Below are 19,119 nucleotides of genomic sequence, written 5' to 3'. Positions count from 1 at the left end.
TGCTCACACACCCATGGACAGCTGAAGCTACAGATCAGTGCTACAGATTCGTGTCCCTCTACAGCAAAAACCTGCCTTGGGACAGTGCCAGGTGTGTGTGAGGAGCTCCAGGTGTGTGTGAGGAGTCCAGGTGTGTGTGAGGAGCTCCAGGTAATGTCCCTTGCTGCTGACAACTCGCCACTGTGACAGCAGCAGAAGCACCAAGTGCATTCCTGTGGAGTCCTGCTATGGAGACAGCTGCTCCCTGACTGCACCTCTTCAGGCCTTATTTCACAGGATTCCTGTGAGCCCCAATCACCATGAATTCCAAGTCTCGTGGCTTACAGCATGTCCTGGGCTCCCCGGATCGTTTTCAGCCCCGTTTGAGCGTGTTTGGTGTTCCTCAGCTCCCCTCAGAGGGCAGCAGCAGGTGGTGAACCGTGAAACCACTTCCAGAGCTGCTCCATGCCAAAGAGAACATTCAACTGCTCCCCTCCTGCTGGTTTCCTCATCTCAATTAACTGTGGAGTCTGGCATAGTGCAAAAAAATGTGCTTTCTTTACAGTAGGAAATATAATATGAGTAATAGCAAAAGGGTGAGGCTTTACACACTTGTTTGAGCCACCTCAGTGAGTAATTGATTCAATGTCCGTGAGAACTCTGCTGGTGTCTGTGTCCATCTGTCATTCCTGTTGCACAATTTATCACCTGCATCTGTAGTGACAATGGGGACCTCTGTGCTGCAGACAAGCAGCAGGAGTCCTGGAAATGGAGACATTTTTCTTCCAGTGTTCTTCTATGTTTGTTTTAGAAGATAAATAACCAAATCACGGGGGAAAGTTGACAACTAGGCTATCCGCAGACTGATACAGTGATTTTCTGATATTCCCCTGGCTGGCTGTTATTTCTGCTAGTCTGGAATCAGGGTGAAAGGGATGGGAGACAGGAGGCAGATGGGAAGGGAAGGCAGGGGAGAACTGTCTCTGTGCTCATGGACTTTGGCTGTGCTTGGTGCACTTTGATATTTGGCCTTTTGAGGGCAGACTCCTTCCACAGTGTCAGCCCCGGCAGCCAGAAATGGTGGGGGATGTGGATTGAGTGTCTCCAGCCCATAATAACTGTATTTCTCTTTGTGATACTAAAATACCCGTTTAAAATGAGCTGTTTCAAGCATTATATTGAAGCATTATATCAAGTGCAGTATGAAGCTAGTGATTTTCCCTAGATAAGGGTTTTGACAATAATGTCTGGAAGTGTTTTCACATTGGCCACCCAAGTTGTGTATCTGCTACAAAGACAGTTTTGTCTACAGCTTCTTCATGAATTTCATTCTAGGTGAGGATTTAACCCTGCACTGATGTCTTGCAGTGCTGTTGATTTGCATCTGTAAACACAATTGGGTGGGGAGAGGGGGATGGAATTAAAAGTTCTCCTTCTAATTTTTTGTGTGGTTGGTTTATTTCAGAGCAATTTTCAATTTGTGCTGTAGTTTTAGAGATGGATCTTACTTGCTAGTTGTGTTGAGTGCTGCACTGAAATATAAACAATTTCTCTCCTGAAAAAGTGACATGTATTGGATACACCAGGCAGCAATTGGAAGGGCAGAAGATACACAACCAGAAATTTGAGGATTTCTTTCATCAGAGGGTTTCAGTGGGGCTGCAACACCCACCTTTGAGTGTCCTTTCCATCACAGGAATCTTCTCCCTGATAAAGATGCTCAGGTGTCCTGTAATATAAGTCATAGAATCATTAAGGCTGGAAAAGACCTCTCAGATCATTGAGTCCAACCATTAACCTAATACTGCCAGGTACACCCACAAACCATGTCCCTAAGCACCACATCTACATTTTTTTCAACATTTTTAGAGATGGTGATTCCATGACTTCTGTGGACAAACTGGTAGCAACACCCAGGGTTTGCAGAAGCTGCTGATCTGGCAAGCGGTGATGGATGGAGATGGCCTCAAGGTGTGCCCAAGGAGGTTTAGATTTTAGGAGAAGTTTACCAGAAGGGTTGTCAAGCGTTGCAACAGGCTGCCCAGGCAAGTGGTGGAGTCACCATCCCTGGAGGTATTTAAAAGTCATGTACATGTGGCACTCAGGGTCATAGTTTAGTGGTAGACTTAGCACCAGTTGGACTCAATTGCCTTAAAGGTCTTTTCCAACTTAAACAATTCTATGATTCCATGGTTGTTCCAGTACACCACCTGATTTAGTGAGATATGCAAGCAGATGTGCTTTTACAGCCTTCTTTGATTCTGTTTATGGACTTGAAGCCACTCACTTTTCTAGTGGAAACTCCCAGTTTGTACAATTCCTACCAAACTGGGCAGCTAGAGCCATGCTGCCCCTGTGGCTGCTCACTGGAGACACAGCTATGTAAGTCCCAGAGAATTTAAAAATCTCCTGCCTGCCAGGTGACCTTGTCACCTATGCTGGTGGGTGGAATGGGCTTGTTGAAATACAGCAGCCTTGCTTTGGCTGGTTTTGGTGGGAGGTCTCCAAGATGAAGACACTCCAAAGATGCTTCCCCAGGTAGGGCCAGACAGGAGAGTAAAGCAGAGCTGGGACAGCAGAGGAAGAGGGAGGGGTTTTTTTGGAGGTGGTTTGCAGTGCGGTGGAACCTCTGGTACTGCAGCACCTGGATGTCTTTACATGCTTAATCTCTGCCAGCCTGGTGAAGGACACCCCAAAACCCCCTATGGCCAACCTGGTGCCAATGTGTTTGCTTTCCAGCAGTGAAGGTGTGAAGGAATTGCATATAAACCCCAAAGTGCTGTTGCTGATAATGTGGCTCAGTGGGGAGGAGACGAGCAATTTTTCTGTTATTTCTGAATTGTCTTCTGCAGTCACATGGGAAAAGGTTTTCTCACCATGCAGCAAAGGAAGTGTAGGAAAGGTTTCTTTCTTTTTTTTTTTTTTTTTATTTTTTGATTCAGGTCCATCTAATCAGCTCCACCCACACAGTGGCAGTGTAGCCAGTTCTCACACACTTCCTAATAACCATCTGTGCAATTAATGGTTTGTCTGCTTTTACCACAGAGTGGGGGAAAAGACCAAACCAGAGCTTTGAATAGTTGCTTAAAATATCTGAAGTGTGTGTGTGGCTGCTCTGGGATGGAACTTAGTGCTGGCTACAAGCAGCCCCACTATCCCATGTTGTAAACTACTATAGAGCAATTGGCCTTTTCCATCGTGCCATTCAAACAGGGCAGGTTCCCCACCTGCTGTGTGAAAAACCAACAGCTGTGGCAACATAATTTTTCCAAAATATTCACTCCCAACAGCTGAATAATGTTGGTTTGAGAAATGCGATGGTTGCCATCCTGGTGTCTCCATTGCCATCAGTGGGTGGGGAGAGAGGCAGGAAATAGGTCAGGAAGGAAACACTTCCAACTCTGCTTAAGAAACAGATCAAGATATTTAGCAGATCACAGAAGTAAATTTGGGTTGCGTCAAGAATAAATACTTCCTAGGACAACAAAGAAAAACCTGTGTGAGTTTTCCATATCAGCTCTCAGCAGCTGATGGGGCAGAGCAGACAGGAGCCAGGGAGGGAATGGGAGCACATTCTGAGCTGCTGGTGCTTGCAGCCTTAAGTCCTGTCCCATCTCTCCTTGGATGCATCCCTCTGGAGGAAGACCATCCTGTCTCCTTGCCAGCTTCCTTTTTCTCCCATAAATTAAGAAAAATAGTATTCCTGTCTGCACTGTGGCTGTTTTGTGACCCAGATGATGCTCTTTGGTGCTGCAGTGCCTCCAAAAGCGAGAAGGGACACAAAAGACTAGTGGGACACAAAGGATTAGGCAGCCTGGCTTTAATACTGGGCTTGAGCTTGGATTTGGTTACAGAGTGCTGTAAAATGCAAGGTAAGCTAAGACTGGAAGGTATGAAAGTAGGTGAAAGAGCTGACCCCACTGACGGCATTGCTAGAGGGCAGGATGCCAAACTGTAGCCCTCAGCAGGTCCCTTGGACTGAACCTGAGCTGCTCCAGTGGGAACTGAAGGACTACAGAGCATCACCCTGACATCTGGCATCAGCTCACCTCCAGCTGTGATGTGCTGGAGCTCCAGAAAAGATGCTGGGATTCACCTAACTTCATTTAGCTGCATCTTGAAGACACCTGTACTGCTACTCCTCCCACTACCCTATTGCTAACTGTATTTTTGTATTATTAATACATCAGACTGACTTTCCAGTCAGGCAAATCTAATCAGAGAATCCAGTAGTGCTCACTGAGAATTCAGGACCTCATTGGTGAGAGTTGTGCTAGTGATAGGGCTGCCTTTCCCCACTGCCACCCCCATCTGGGGGGGGGTCTTTGGAGCCTTCCAAATACTGCCAGGGTTAAAGAGCAAATGCAGAGATTGCTTGGTGTGTTAGCCTGGGAGACAACACGTTATTCCTTTCCTTGTCCTGTGTCACATCCTGGAATGTCAACCAAGTGTAACAGGGAAAATCTGCACAGGGAGGAGCTGTGCAGGAGCAGCAAAAATCTGCATGGAAATTTCCCCATCCTCTCTTGTCTCAGTTCCAGTCTTCAGGTGTTTTAAAGTGTGGGGAGATTCCCGTGGGTGGGAATGTAAAGTGTGCTTTCGTGCGGAGTTGGGATCGGCGTGTGGCTGTGTGGGAGAGGAGTTTTGGCTCCAGGGTTGTGTTTTCATTGCGAGAGATCTGTGCTGTGGCGCGTGGGAGATTTCAGGAAAGAAGTTGCTGCTGCTGCCATCAGGGGAAGTCCCATTAGTAGCAGAGCAGCACTTTCACCACCTCTGGAGAAAAGTGTCACCACACCTGTCCTGAGTTCTTGCCAGGAATTCGGTGTCTGGGGCAGGGCTTGCTCTTCTCCCAAAGTCATCATATGAAAAGCAGACACACTCATTGGAAACACTGGAGACCAATATTCAACCACCCCTGCACCTGATTTGCCCCATGGATTTGAACTCCAGGTTCACAATCTCACAGGGGACACATCCTCCGTGGGGCTGTGGGAACAAGTGGGATGTGAAGCTAAAGTGTACCTATTGCCCCTAAAGTGCTCAGGTTTGGCTGCTGCTGAGCCAACGAGGGAGGATGCAGTGTTCTCTGCAGAGCTTGTGGGTGCTCCATGCTGTGAGTCTGTGCCCCACGGAGGCTCTGAGTGCTGGGCAGAGGTGGCTGAGGCTGTGCAGGAGTGTGTTTGGGGTATCCCACAGAGCAGCACTCCCAGTGCTGCAAACATGAACAGGAGAACCCTGGGAGATCTGGGATTTCCCGTGGCCTTAGGAGTCCTGAGTTAGAGACCCTCCTGTTACATGTGCTGAGACTTCAGGGACTTGAAGACTGAGCCAGATGATAGTTTTTTTATGGAACATGTGATAAGCACAGAAAATACTAAGTCCAGGCATTTGCACACTCTTTTTCATGCTGAACTCTCCCTTGAGCATGACCTTCCTCACCCTCATGGTCCTCCTCACCCCCTCATCCCCTTCATCCCCACATACTCTTTCAAGGCATCAACTTCACTTTGCTCTCACCCCTTTCTCCTCCTCCTCTGTCGGAAGCTGCCATCACCAAAGCCAGCGTGTTGCTCTTACTAATAGCAAGGTAATCAATTTGAGTCACTGTATACATTAGTAATGGCCATGTAATTCTAGTGCAAATTAGGTTTGGGCAGGCTGTGAAGCCCGAGACGTCTCGTCTTCCTGAGCAGAGCTTGGATTTACTGTCCTCTGGGGAAGGCCACAGTGAAACACCCCTCTGCCCCCCTCACAAATCCTTCCTTGATTGGATACAGTATGGTCGTCTGATTAAAATTGTGCAGTGGTTCAGAAAATGATTTTCAGCCAGTGCTTCACAGTAAATTACTTTTTTTTTTTTTTTCCACCAAGACAACAAATTTTTACCTCAAGTACAGCTGTACTGTAACACTGCCATGAGAAGCTCAAGAAAAGCATGATGCCAGCGAGGTGACAATGGAGAGGGGCTGGGAAGCACCTGGTAGTGGTGCCACCCTGCCAAGGGACATCCCTGCTGCATCCCATGAGCCCAAAGCCTGGCATCTGCTCCCAGGGTGATGCTGCCACTTACACCCACATCCTTTTTCCCACTGAGTCAGCGCCTGGAAAGATTTGCCTGTGCCACAGTAAGTGTCCTGTGGTGCTCACCTCTGTGTCCCTGCATGGGATGTCCCCTGTCCTGATGTGTCTTGTCACCAAACTGCCAGCTGTCACCAAACTGTCACCAAATGGGAGGTGGATGGGAGGAGCAGAGTGTGTGTCCCTCCTGACACCTTCTCTCCACCCCGATGGCCATGGCTACCTCTGGGGCAAGGAAAGCCCCAGGACAAGGTGCCCACCAGTGCTGGCCATGAACCATTTCCCAGCTCTGGGTGGTTAAACCACCCACTTCATGTTGAACTGTCTCTGCAGGAAATACTTAATTTTTCCTCAAACAGTGGAATGGTGTCTCCTGTTTTCCATGTGAGCATCTCAAACATGCCTAGAAATCCATCTGTACCTGTTTCTTCATCCTGTGTAGCTCACTCATTGAAAACACTGCTGCTGCTCTTCTGCATGGGGAGAGCTTCCCACACAGGGAAAGTCTCCTTTCCTTTATGTGCCACAGCAAGGCCTTGGCAGGGAAGGATGCAATTTCCAAGATGAGTCCAAGATGAACCTCACCTTTCCTGGGTTGCCCAAAGGAAGGTCAGGAGGTGCACCACCCTGCCAGACCTTCTAAAAAGCATCTTGAGCACCTGTCTGCAGGAAGATGTCTTTGGTTGTGACTCTGGCAATAGTGTCCCAGTTTTGGCACGTTCAAGCCTTGGGGAGTGTGAGTTAAGCATGCAGCAATCAGCTCTTTCTGGTGACCTCTCATCTCCTTGTGCCCACCTAATCAGTGCCCAGCCTGTGCTGGATCTGGGAACTGGGAACACTGGGAACTGAGAACTGGGAACACTGGATTGATCCTCACTCTAAGCACTTCCCACCCCATGGCAGATGCTGTGACAGGGCATAGGGTAAGGAAGAGAGAGGAAAAATAATCCATGCAGCAAATGTGGTGGTGAGGAAAAGGGAGAGGGGATTTTTTAATTAGAGATGGGTGATTTATTGTCTGTGTGCTCATGTTTCAAGGTGTCTATGTGTCATTTGAAGTGCCTTTCAACTGGTGGTATTCCATTGCATGTATGTGGGCTTACACTGAGGTGAAGGTCTGAATTTACCATAATTGTTTGGTTTTCCTGCAGGAGCTGTGACAGCCTGGGGGAGTCACAGGCAGTAACTCCCTGGGGGAGTCAACAACAGGCAGTAAAGCTGCTTTATGTGTGGTATATTTAAGATATATGTTTGTATTCGAATAAATGTGAAACTGATTTCCTCCCTTCTGAGATAAAATAATAATTAAATGGTAACTACAAGTCTGTCAAAGGCAATGAACCACCTGCCTCTTTAACAACCTGGAAGCAGCAGAAAATTTGCATATGATACAAACAAGTGAAGGAACTTCGTCACAACCAGAACCAACTTCCCACCTTTGCCGCAACACAGGCTCTCCCCACCTCGGATTTGCTTCCTGAGCAGTGGGTAGTGTGAGGGAGGGAAGGGCTGATTATTAAATAAAGCAAATATGTTCCACAGCACATTGGCACTGAGCTGGAAAGGAGCAGCTCCATTGCCCACTCCCTCTCCCGATCCCCGCAGGATCGTTCCTCACCAGGGATGATTAGTGCCTTCATCCATCCACTTTGAAATGTCACATTTCCTGCTGCAATTAGAAGGAGCTTTTACCCACAGGATATATGTGTGTGCATCTGAGGGGGTGTTTTCGTGCCCTTCAGGTGAATGTTTTATAAAACAGTGTCCAACACATAACACAAGTAGAAAAGAAACATATTGCTAAAGACTGTTATTGCAGCTTTCACGACCTTTCAGAGATCCCTGAGAACTGGAGAGAAGGAGTGGGCTTATAAAAGGATGTGTAATCTTGTTTTTAAGCTGAGGGATTGGAGAGGTGTGAGTTCAGCGTGTTCAGATCCCAAAAGGAGCTGTTTTCACCCTGGCAGGGCTTGCTGGGACACAGCAGAAGCAGCTGCCCAGTCCTTCCTGACATCACCTCCAGGCAGCTGGCAAAAAAGGTCCACCACCTTTTGGTGGAGACAGGAGAAAAAATGCCAGAGGACACTTGCTGCAGGTGAAATCCCTCACTTTCCAATGGGGGGGAATTTTTCAATTCCACTAGCTGTCAAGTAGATTCAGTCTTTTTAATGGAGCACAGAACAGATCCAACATAGTCTTGACTATGACAATAACTGGAAATATGTGTTTACTTCCTGTGTCTGTGCAGACGTGAGAAGAGGAGGTTCCTACCTAAATGACTTAAAAGTTTTCAGGTCTGAGCCTACAGACCCTTATTCACACAACTATTCTCAGTTACTTTCAAGGGGGCTCTACATGAAAAGGAAATCTGTCTCTTTAGAGGAGGTGGTGGCAGGGTGTTGCCACTTCACTTTTGGGGTGACTTTGCACAGGTACTGGAAAATGGCCCAAGATATTTGTAGAGTGCAGATAGTCCATTTTCATGTACTTTCCCCCCTTTCTTTGTTCTTATTTCTTGCTCTTCCCTCATTCCTTGGTGTGCTGACACTGCCTTCACTGTGCAGTCCACAGAGTTTTGCCCATTTCAGACAGGGCTGATCAGCAGGGAAAAATGACCAGATTTTGAATATACAAAAGGAAAAACATGAAGCCAAACATTAGTAAGGGGCAGTTTTAATTACCCAGCCATGATTACATTACTCCAGCCCAGAAGAAATATGACTAATGCCATGTCTGTTCTTCTGGCATATGACTGCTGTCACATCCAGTGAGGACTTATTAAACATTACAGAGGTGTGACTAAAGAAAATGGTGAACAGAATGTGCAAATTAGCAGTCCTAGTCCTATTGTATGTGCTAGGAATTTCTAATCTGGTGGGGGATATCTGTGTGGGAAGAGCCGGAAGAAATTGGAAGAAATTGCTGTATTTTTTCACCAAATCAAAGTTAGGCTTCAGGGAAAGCCATCCTAACTATGAAGGGATGTGTGACCCTCTGGCCCATGTGACCCTTGGGTGCAGTCAGGATCATCCCAGTGTGTCAAGACACACAGAATTTTTGCTGTCCCCACACACACATTAATCACCTCAGCACATCACCCAAACGGTGCTCTCAGCCACTGCTGTCAGACTCTTCTGGAATGCACTTTTATTTAGGAATCAGCACTAGGGACTGCTCTCCAAGTCAGGGCCTGCCATGAAACGTGCAATTATCTCCTTGGAGAGGTGTAATTGTAGAGCCACATTTGCTGCTGATGGAAAAACTGCCTAAAGTGTGGTGACCCCACTGGGCTCATGCCAGCCCCTGCCAGTGGCCCTGTGCCCTGTCCTCCCCCTGTCTGCCTCACATCTTTGAAATAAAGACAGAGTTGACAAGCTCAGCCAGTTTTCCTGCATTAAGCAATTAGAACAGCAAACACAGAGGCTTTACATCACTTCTCCTCTCAATACCTACCGTCAGTGTCTTCCTCCCAAATGAGTTTTTAACAGCTGTGTTGTTTCCAAACGCAGCACAGCACCATTAGCAGCTTCCCAGAACAACTGTATCACCTTTAAGGACAGCATTGCAGGGCTGAGCACCATTCCTTTCAGGGATGCAATTAGGCAGGTGGTGGGGCTTGATGCCTGGTCAGTAATTGACCTGAGAGCTGGTGCTGCCCTGTATCAGCAGAACAATCAATGGTGATGATAAAAGTTTACCAAAAGAAATGGAAATGAGGGAACAGCAAGGTCTGAATCTTGTGGATTTCCTCAGCAGGACTGGAAGTTAGCAGGACTGGAAGTTTGCAGCACACCTGTAATTCAGCTTATAATTTTGAAGATCAGTGAACAGATAACAGGGCTCTCTCAAGGTCAAATGTGGAGTCAATGAAACCCAGAAACCCTCACCCCGTTTTTCAGTCTTAGCCACTTAATTAAGTTATTGCACTGATTTTTTTCCCCTTCTTTTCCTGTTGTAATGCTATTAACGCCTGCTTAATAAACTGCACATATTAATGACCCATTAAAACCTTCTGGAGAAATAAAATTAATTGGGAATTTCAATCTCTTGGACCTTTAACTGAAAAACCAAAAGAAAAGCATTAAAGACAGGAATTTCAGCATAAGCCAAGCTCTAAAAGCCATAGCTCAGCTGCTCTCTTATTTGTAGGTGCCCCAAGGGTCTAAGTTGCTTTTGGTCTATATTTATTCCCTCTTTTTGAGTTTATCTTAAACAAGATATATTCCTATAGCCTATAAAGAAACCCAACCAACCAACTAAAAAAATATCCAACCAAAGAAAACCTCAAAAGAAGCCATGTATCAAAATATTTTATTTTAGAGGGTTTATGCACAGCAACACAATTGATCTGGAACTGTCCTCATCAACATATGGGTGGCTGAGGTAGGAAAAAACCCATCCAGTCACACTTTTGCTGTATCATCAGTCCTGATCAGACAGATCCCATCAAAAGACCCCAGTGGTGGGCTGCAAAGATCTTGTAAAAGATCAAAAGATCAGAAAAAAAGGCAAAATTTATTCCAACTAAAACCAGGTAATGCATTACACCTTTCTGTAAGGATTAAGGGGATTGGCTGAATAATTAATATGATAGCATCCACAGTGGGACTCTGATTTTAGATACTAACCTTTTCTGCCAACCATAACCTGTGAGCCTGTAGGAGAAAGGGAGAGCAAGAGCACAAACCTCAGCTCTGGAAAGTATTTTCTTGCCATACATTTCTTGTATGGCAGCAGCTGTGTTTCTGTGACATTGCATGTATTTAGCTGAATTTTGTTTTATTGGACTTGATCTTGGAGGTCTTTTCCAACCTTAGTGATTCAATGATTCTGTGAAAAGAGGTGAATCAGGCATATGTAGTTTGAGGAAAAAGAAAGCTATATTAAGCCATAGCTGGAATTTGTGGCTGAGTCACAAGAACAGTTTATAGATCAGCAAGACAAATTTCAGAGGTACGAGAGACATTAATCCAAATCCTGTACTTTCCTCTAAAAGTGTCTTGCTCACAATGATCATAAATGGAATTATTTCTGGTCAGGAAAAAAAGGGATGACATCTTCCCATCTTATGTATCTTGTCCAATTAGTGAGAAATTTAAGCTTAACTCCTGCTTGCTATTGTATTGTGCTTCTCGTGGGAAACCAACACAGCTTCACACCCTGAGAGGCTGCAGCTTCTGGGAGATTTTGGCAATGACTTTGCAGGAATATTCTCACAACAGAGTGAGGACAATGAGCCCAGCTTGGGTCTGAACATGGCTGGCTCAGTGCTTGAGCATGAGGGCAGCCTGGGACTACTTTTCTTTCTCCTGCTTTTTGTATCAATTCCCCAGAGTTTTTCATGCTTATCTACATGTTTTTGAATGCAGTCACTTGTCAAATAAAGGGAATCTTGCTGCTTGCTGTGTGGGTTTTAGTAGCAGTTTTTAGGGACTTTCTTTGTTGTCCCTCTTGATGGCACACTGGAAAATTAACAGTTGAAACCCCTCCCAGTGAAATGTGAGGTGAAAGCGTCAGAACCCTGCTTCTTTCCATTTCATAAAAACCCCCTAACAAGCCATTTGCTGGGCCAACATCCCCTTCAGACATCAGTTAATCCTTCTCCTGACTTGAGGAGCAGCATGAGAAGGGAAGAGAGATTTCTGAAGTGAAAAGTGCCCTGTGATGAGATAGGGGAGCCAGAGAGACACAAACTGCTCCTGGACTCCCAGCCTGTGGATAAGAAACTCCGGCTGACACTCATGAGAGAGTGGGGAAAAAATGCCTTAAACCCATGTGACACTTATATAACTTCAGGCCTGGGATGCTTTTCTTACAAAGGAAGGACGAGTGTTGCCAGGGGCAGCTTTCATGATAAGAGCAAGCCAGTAACCTCTGAAAACAGAGAGTTTCCAAAAAACAAGCCTTCAGGAGAAGACAGAATGTTCCACATCAGGCTCATGCCCCTCTTGACTGCAGCAGGGTACAGAGGCTGCTGGTGGCTCCCAAAACTGGTGTAAGTCAAAGAACTGAGACAAACGAGAGTTTTTGGGTGAAGTAAGGAGGATTTTGGGTGTGGAGGATGCTGAAGAGTGGGAACACACAAGAAGAAAGGGAGGGAAGTGCAGTGTTGGGAATGGGGTCACTTTGGAGCACAGGAGACCCGATTTTGCTGGGTGACGTGGGCTCAAGGCAGTCATTTTTCTGGGAACTTCCTAAACCCAGCAGATCCGCCTCGTTCTTTGCAAGCCTTTAATCTTCCTCCAAGAAACAGAGTGGGAGAGCACAGGAGGACTGGAGCAGGTCCTGTCCAACCTGAGTTTCCCTCTGAACCTCTTGGCATGGTGAAAAGGAGTAGGTGCTTCAGAGAAACCATTTAATACTGCAGATTATTGTAGATCCAGATCATGTGGCAAAAGCAGGGAGGTGTGGAGGACAATCACCATGGGTTGGAAGTAGACCTGGACCTGTTTTTTTGCCAAGGCATCCTCAAGAAGCTGCTGCTTGGTGGTTCAGTGTCTGGTGGTGGTGAGCTAAGTGTGACATGCTGCACTCAGGAGGTGCCTGCCAGGCTGAGCCCAACCTTGTCCAACGACATTTTGGCAATCTGGGACAAGTATTGACAATGGAGAGAGTTTGGACTGACTGACCACCTGCTTTAGATATTTGCTCCCTTGCAGGTTTTGTGAGAGCAGGAGATGCCTCCAAAGGGGTGGCCTGGCAAATCTTACCCAAGTATCTGAGGGTTGCTTCTCTGCTGCTTGTCTCCCGTCAGGGCTTTGCTTTCCCTCTCTATCACAGCACAAAAATCACCACCACATGTGATTTCTGCATTCATCAAAACATGTGTTGTATCCCCTTCTGCTTCCCAGGAGTGATGGGTCCACAGTCCCTTAGCAAGTGCCCTGCACAGGGATTGCCCTTCAAACTCACCTGCCTGACTGCTAGGGTGTTAAATCCCCATTTCTGTGCACTAGAGAGGTGTCTAGAGGCAACACAGGGAGCTGCAGGAGCTGTCAGAGAGGCTGAAAGGGATGGACCTTTGTGCTTTCAGAAAATTCAGTGTGTACCCCACAAACACTTCTCCATACTCCCTTCTACTGATATTCAACACCAGTGTGTCCCAGCTTGCTCCAGGCAAAAAAGACAGCCCAGGGCAAAGAGGCTCAGCAGGGTAAGTCTCACACAACTGGTAGATCTCACCTCACAGGCACATTTCAGCCTCAGTTTGGGGTCCCATGTACATCCTCTTGTTCTGTCTTGCAGTGAATACCCTGCTTCCTTGTCCCTGTCTGTGCTGCCCTCTTTGCTAAAGGACACACAGCAGCAGGAAAGCAGGAATCAGGGGGATCTGTGCAGTGCCAGCTCTTCATTTGTGAGCTGCACCTTGTCAAGCCAAAGCTGCCTGACCCTGGCGTGTGTGCTTGAATCACTCCCCTGTTCCTCCTCTAAATCCCACCTGAGGTCAAGCTTTGAAAGAAAGGTCAGATCCATTTGAAGGCTGTCCAGAGAGGGACTGAATCACTCAATCATGAGTCACTGAAAATTAAATTGATGCAAATATCCATTTGACAGCCCGTAAGTCTGGGGAGAGTTCCAGCTGTACCACAGGCTTTGTGCCAACGCAGCTGGGCTTCCCCTGGCTTGGAGGAGGTTTTTGCAGCAGGTAAACAAGGGATGGGAGAGTTGTCAGAACACCAGAATTATCTCTTCTTCCCAGGGCCTGACTCATGGCAGGAGGGGAATCTCTGCAGAGAGGCTGTATCATCACTGTGCCACCGCCTGGCAGCACTCCTGATTAGTGACCCTGAGTCTGGGCTGGAGGATTTTTTGTTATCAGCATCAGAGGTGCTGGGAACAGCAATGCTGGCTGACTTGAAGAGCAGCTGAACACTCCCAGCTCTCCTAATAAATCATTAACTACTCCAGAACCACCACTGAAGTGTACAAGGAAATCAGCAATTACCTCCTGCCCTAGAGGAGCAGATCCTGTCCAGAAGTAGAAAGTGTCTGGGGATAACAATGTAACCAGAATAATTAAATGCTCTTTTGTGTTTGTTAAATTCAGGATTATATTCATAGTTTTACCCTCCCTTCTCAAAAGGAGGGGGTAATTAACTTTGAGGCATCATTAGTGGCATTGACTGACCTTGTATGAGCACAGCTGTGACTTTCTGCTCTGGCTTTGCATGGATCTGAATGACCAGAGCAAAAGTAAGGCAAAGGAGAAATAGGACCTGCATTTCACAAAATCACTGAATCATTTAGGTTGGAAAAGACCTCTAAATAGTCGAGTCCAACCTTTGAGCCATCACCATTGTGTCAACTGGACCAAAGCCCAAGGTGCTATGTCCAGTCATTCCTTGGACACCTCCAGGGATGGTGACTCTGCCACCTCTCTTGGCAGCTCCTTCCAATGCCTGTCCACCCTTTCTGTGAAGAAACTTTTCATGGTGTCCAACCTGACCCTCTCCTGGTGCAGCTTGAGGCTGTGTCCTCTCATCCTGTCCCTTGTTTCCCAGCAGCAGAGCCTGACTTCCCCCTCTGCACCCTCCTGTCAGGGAATTGTAGAGAATGACAAGATCCCCCCTGAGCCTTCTTTTCTTCAGGCTAAACTTCCCCAGCTCCCTCAGTTCTCCTCACAGGACTGACTCTCTAGACCTTTCACCAGCTCTGCTGCCCTTTTCTGTTCATGCTCAAACCCCCATGTCTTTTTTGAAGTGAATATTTGCCACATACAGACAATGGGCTCAAGGTTGTGCAGCCCAGCTCAGGCAAGTGGGGCAAGGCCAGAATCGAGGTTATCTCTGTGGAGCTGCAGAAGAACATCAAAAGGATGCTGAGTCCTGTACAAACTTTAAAGAGAAATCTAAAAGCTAAAGATAGGTTTCTTACCAAAACACAGCCATGTCAGTGCACTACATCATTGTGACATTTGAAATGCCCTTTATTTTCAGGTTATGATTTAATGCAGACATGGGATGACTTGTTTTGTCAAAAGTAGAGTCCACTCAGAAAGCCTGAATTCTTTCTGTCTTTAGGAGTGACCACTAAGCCTTGGGACTTTTCTTTGCCCTTTGTCAAAAGAACACTTCCAGCCTGGTACCTTTTGAATTGGATTTTTCATTCCTTTTTAATTTTTAATTGCCTCCCAACTCAGGAGGCAGTCAGAACATACTTTCAAATACAATTCATTGTATTACTTGTACACCTAATCAGACAATTGCTATATTTATCTTAATCATGTATATTACTTCATTTAGTTCAACATGGGTTCCATTTGAATACCATTTCAAAGCATCATTACAGGCCTCCAATTAGTAAACAAGGGCTTGGAGGAACTTTAATGGGTGATATTTGTAATTAAATATTAAATAAAACACAGTCCTCTCCTCCTGAAAGATGGTAAACTCATATCTTTTTACTTGTAAAGTTTGTCTTTGTACATGTAAATAAATATAGAGGCTTCATAAAAGCTCTGTGAATTTCTAATCCTCATGTTTTCCACATTTTCTGACTGCTTTGGGCTGTGTCTAACTGTGTGATTATCTCATTTGGGAACTGATAAATTGGTTCTAGTCAAACAGAAGCAGTTCTAAACTTTGGCCCAAGAGGTGAACAATATTTTTAGATATTTCCTGCCACTTTTCCTTGTGCAAGTTGATTTATTCACTTCTGAACAGGCTGCATTCACAGTATTTCCTGGCTGGAGTAGAAGTCCTGGGATTCCCATGGGGGAGGCTGAACTCGACATGCTTTCAAGACAAAAATTGCTCAAGACAAATAATTTGGACAAAGCTGGGAAGAAGTACTAAATAGAACTGAAATCTCTCATAATCAGCCAAGGATAGGGGAAGTGTAAAATACCAAAGGATGAGCTGTGCTCTTTTATTCAGCATCATTTCTCTGCAAATGGCACAAGTAACATTCCTGCAGGGCAGGCATGCTGGAGATGACTAAAATTTAAAGTGTTTAGTTTGCTTAGGCAGGAAAAATGGAAAGAACAAAGTTTCTCAGTGTAAACAGAAATTTCATGTCTGTCAGCCTGATTTTGTCCCAGAGAAGAAAACTCGATCAGACAAAAAGAACCTATGGGATAATATGTGAAAGCCAGAGGAGTAAAATTTTCAAGGCTCAGCCAGTTTATTGATTTTCTTTCAGCAATGTGGAGATCATTTTCCACATTACCGGCTACTATGGATTTACCTTACGTTGCAAAATAACCTGATGATTGACTTGGGGCTCCGAGTCACAGCAACAAGGCAGAGCTGAGTCTGACTTTTATTACCAAGTTTCACCCTAGATAAAGCCCAGCTGCTGTGGCAGAGGTGAAATATGAGCAAGCCCAGCTCTCCTGAAGCCTGAATTCTCATCAACTAGGGAACAAAAAAACTAAAGAGAAATTCAAAAGGAAAAAAGTGAAATGCACACAGTCTCAGCCATGAGGTCTTGGTTCTTCAGGGTGCTCCTTGGTGAGGATGGAGAGGTGGGATGTTGTGGAGGGAGTGTAGGGAGCATCAGCCCTTGGAAGAGCATCAGGGGATTGTATGAATGTTGAGTGCAGTCTCCATCATCCCAAATTTCCCTGGCAGTGGGCTTGCACCCCTCTGGGACTCTGATTTATTCATGCAGATGAAGGCTTAGCTGGCTTGTGCAGGCTGAGGATGGAGGAAAGGTCAGTGGCAGTGGGCAGCACTGCCATCCTCACCACACCCACATGGCCCTGGGAGGGGCTGGGGGGACATCAGTGCCCCCCAGGGATGCAGCACAGCCAGAGCCATGCAGAGCATGCAGCATCCAGCACTGCTGTCACTTGTTTGTTTGTTATTGTCGTTGCCATTTCCCTCTCTTTGAAAGGGAGGGAGGTATTTATTTTATTTTATTAGATCTCACTGAGCCTTTGTAAGGGAAGGGAAATGCGTGTGGGAGGAGAGAGGGAGAGGTCCTGGCATGGCTATTGCTAGAGACAGGGCTAATGGCCGAGACATTTGATAAATAATTCTGTTTAATTTAAGCCTCAGGAGCTTCTAATCAAATTGCATCACCTGTGGTTCTGCTGCTTTCTTCCAGGCCAGAGAGAGGCAAGAAAAAAAGCCAACAGAAAACCCTGACCTTTGCTACAGCCAGCTGTGAATGGAGAATTTCCAAGGCTGAGTGAGCCAGGGGGAGTTGAAAGGAAGCATGTTCTGTCTAATAGCCCTTTCCCTGGAGAGCCCAGGGGATGCATGCTGCAGCGAAGGCACTGTCTGAAGCATCTGGGCAGCTGGTGAGGTTATCACAGCTACCAAGCCAGCCAAGCACTGGAGGGGATGTGGAGACACAACTTTGCCTTGCTCAGTGGCAAAACAAGTGGCACATGGTCCCCCAAAAAGCTCACCCCAAACACCAGCTTTTGAGTTTCCCTCCATCAGCTCATGAGTAACATAAGCCTGGGGGTGAAAGGGAAAAAATTTGCCTTGATGCTGCTGAGATTGATGTGCTGTAGCATGGCCAGGGCAATAATAGCCCATCCTAGAGCTATGAGGGCTTCAGAACATCTGATTTTAATAGTTACTGCTCTTTTAAAGGGATAAGCAGAGTTTTCAACTGAAAAAAAGGAAAAATTTTTACAGGTTTTATTAACTAATAAAGGTTTTCTTCATTATTTTCTTCATTATTAGGTCTTAATTTTCTTATTTAACCAAGAAAACTAAAACTGGTATCTATGTCCCAGAAACTATAACTGCCTTGCTGCAATATTTTGAAAATACCTGGGACCTCAGGCTGGGAAAGCAAAGCTTGGAAAGCAATGGTTGGAGAAGGCAGTAATGACCTGGAAGATGGCTGATATTCCTCCTCACCAAATTATCAGTAAATCTGAAAGGGATGACTGCATTTTGATCTTGGTATGAATTCTTTAGTCTCCAGCTCTGCAAGCACAGGGTTAGATTTCTGCTGTGCAGGCTGTTCTGGACACACACCTTTTTTAGCCCTGAGTCATCCATGCAAGCTCTGCTCAGCTGAGAAGGGGCAAGGGAGATGTGGAATGGTCCCAGAAGCAGATGCTGCTGCTCAGCAGCTCTTGTCTCTCCTGCTCATGCTGTACAGAATTCTCTCTCTGTTACCACTGGGAAGTGGCTTGGATGTAGCTGGGAGCAAAGCAGGATGCAAACATGATGAGTTAACCAGAAAGAGACATCCTTATTTTGGGTTAAGAAAAAGAAATAAAAAAGGGAAGTCTGGAGGGGGATTTAACTCTAGGATGGTCACACAGCTTAAAAATGTCTCTGTTTGAGTCAGAGCTTCAAAATTTGGTAAGTCTGGACACAGTGAAGGGATGTGGGAAAAGCAGAGGGGATGTGTAGGAAAAGGGGACAGATTTGCAGAGATGCATCAGAGGGGGAAGTAAACCCAGCAAAGGGCCAAGAGCATGCATGGCAAAGCAAATTCAGTTTTGGTTTGGGGAACAACATGCCCTTTTGGGGCATAGGAAGGAAAACCAGCAGGAATTACAGCACACAGCATGGGTTTTTTTGAGCTGAGCGAGCAGCACTTAGCTCAGAATCAGCCCTGTGGCCTCAGGTAGTGCTCAGGGAATTACTGAGAAGGGGCAAATGGAGGGACAGGGGTTGTGGGCATGGAAAGGGCAGAAAAATGCAGGAACAGAGCCCTGTAGCTGCAGATGCCACCATGAAGCTCCTGCAGAAGCTGAGCTGGGAATCTCCATCCCATCCATGGAGAGGAGATGGAGCAGAAGCATTTCTGGTGGGTTATCTGAGCTGTGCTGGGAGCCCATCATCATGAAATACTGCTCAGACCAGCCCTCCTGCTAGGGAGAACTGAAACTGGGAGATAAAGGGTGTCTGCAGCCACGTCTGAGGCACAGCTCTGTTTGTGGATGGGTGAAGCTTATGCTGAGCCAGCCAAGGGCTCACAAAGAGTCCTGAACCTTCAAACTCATTTTGGGGGATATTTTTTCCTCTGTTTAGACCAAAGAGCAGGCCAGCCCTTAAAGACAGCCCCATCCCATGCAGCTCCATGGCTGGCTGTCTCCTGCAATCAGATCAGGACAGGCAAAAGCCCATCCAAGCTGCATGGGTTTTT

This window comes from Lichenostomus cassidix, chromosome 2 (genome assembly GCF_008360975.1).
Source record: "Lichenostomus cassidix isolate B80296 chromosome 2, HeHo_3.0, whole genome shotgun sequence".
NCBI lineage: Eukaryota > Metazoa > Chordata > Aves > Passeriformes > Meliphagidae > Lichenostomus > Lichenostomus cassidix.
Note: the sequence above shows the minus strand (reverse complement) of the source record.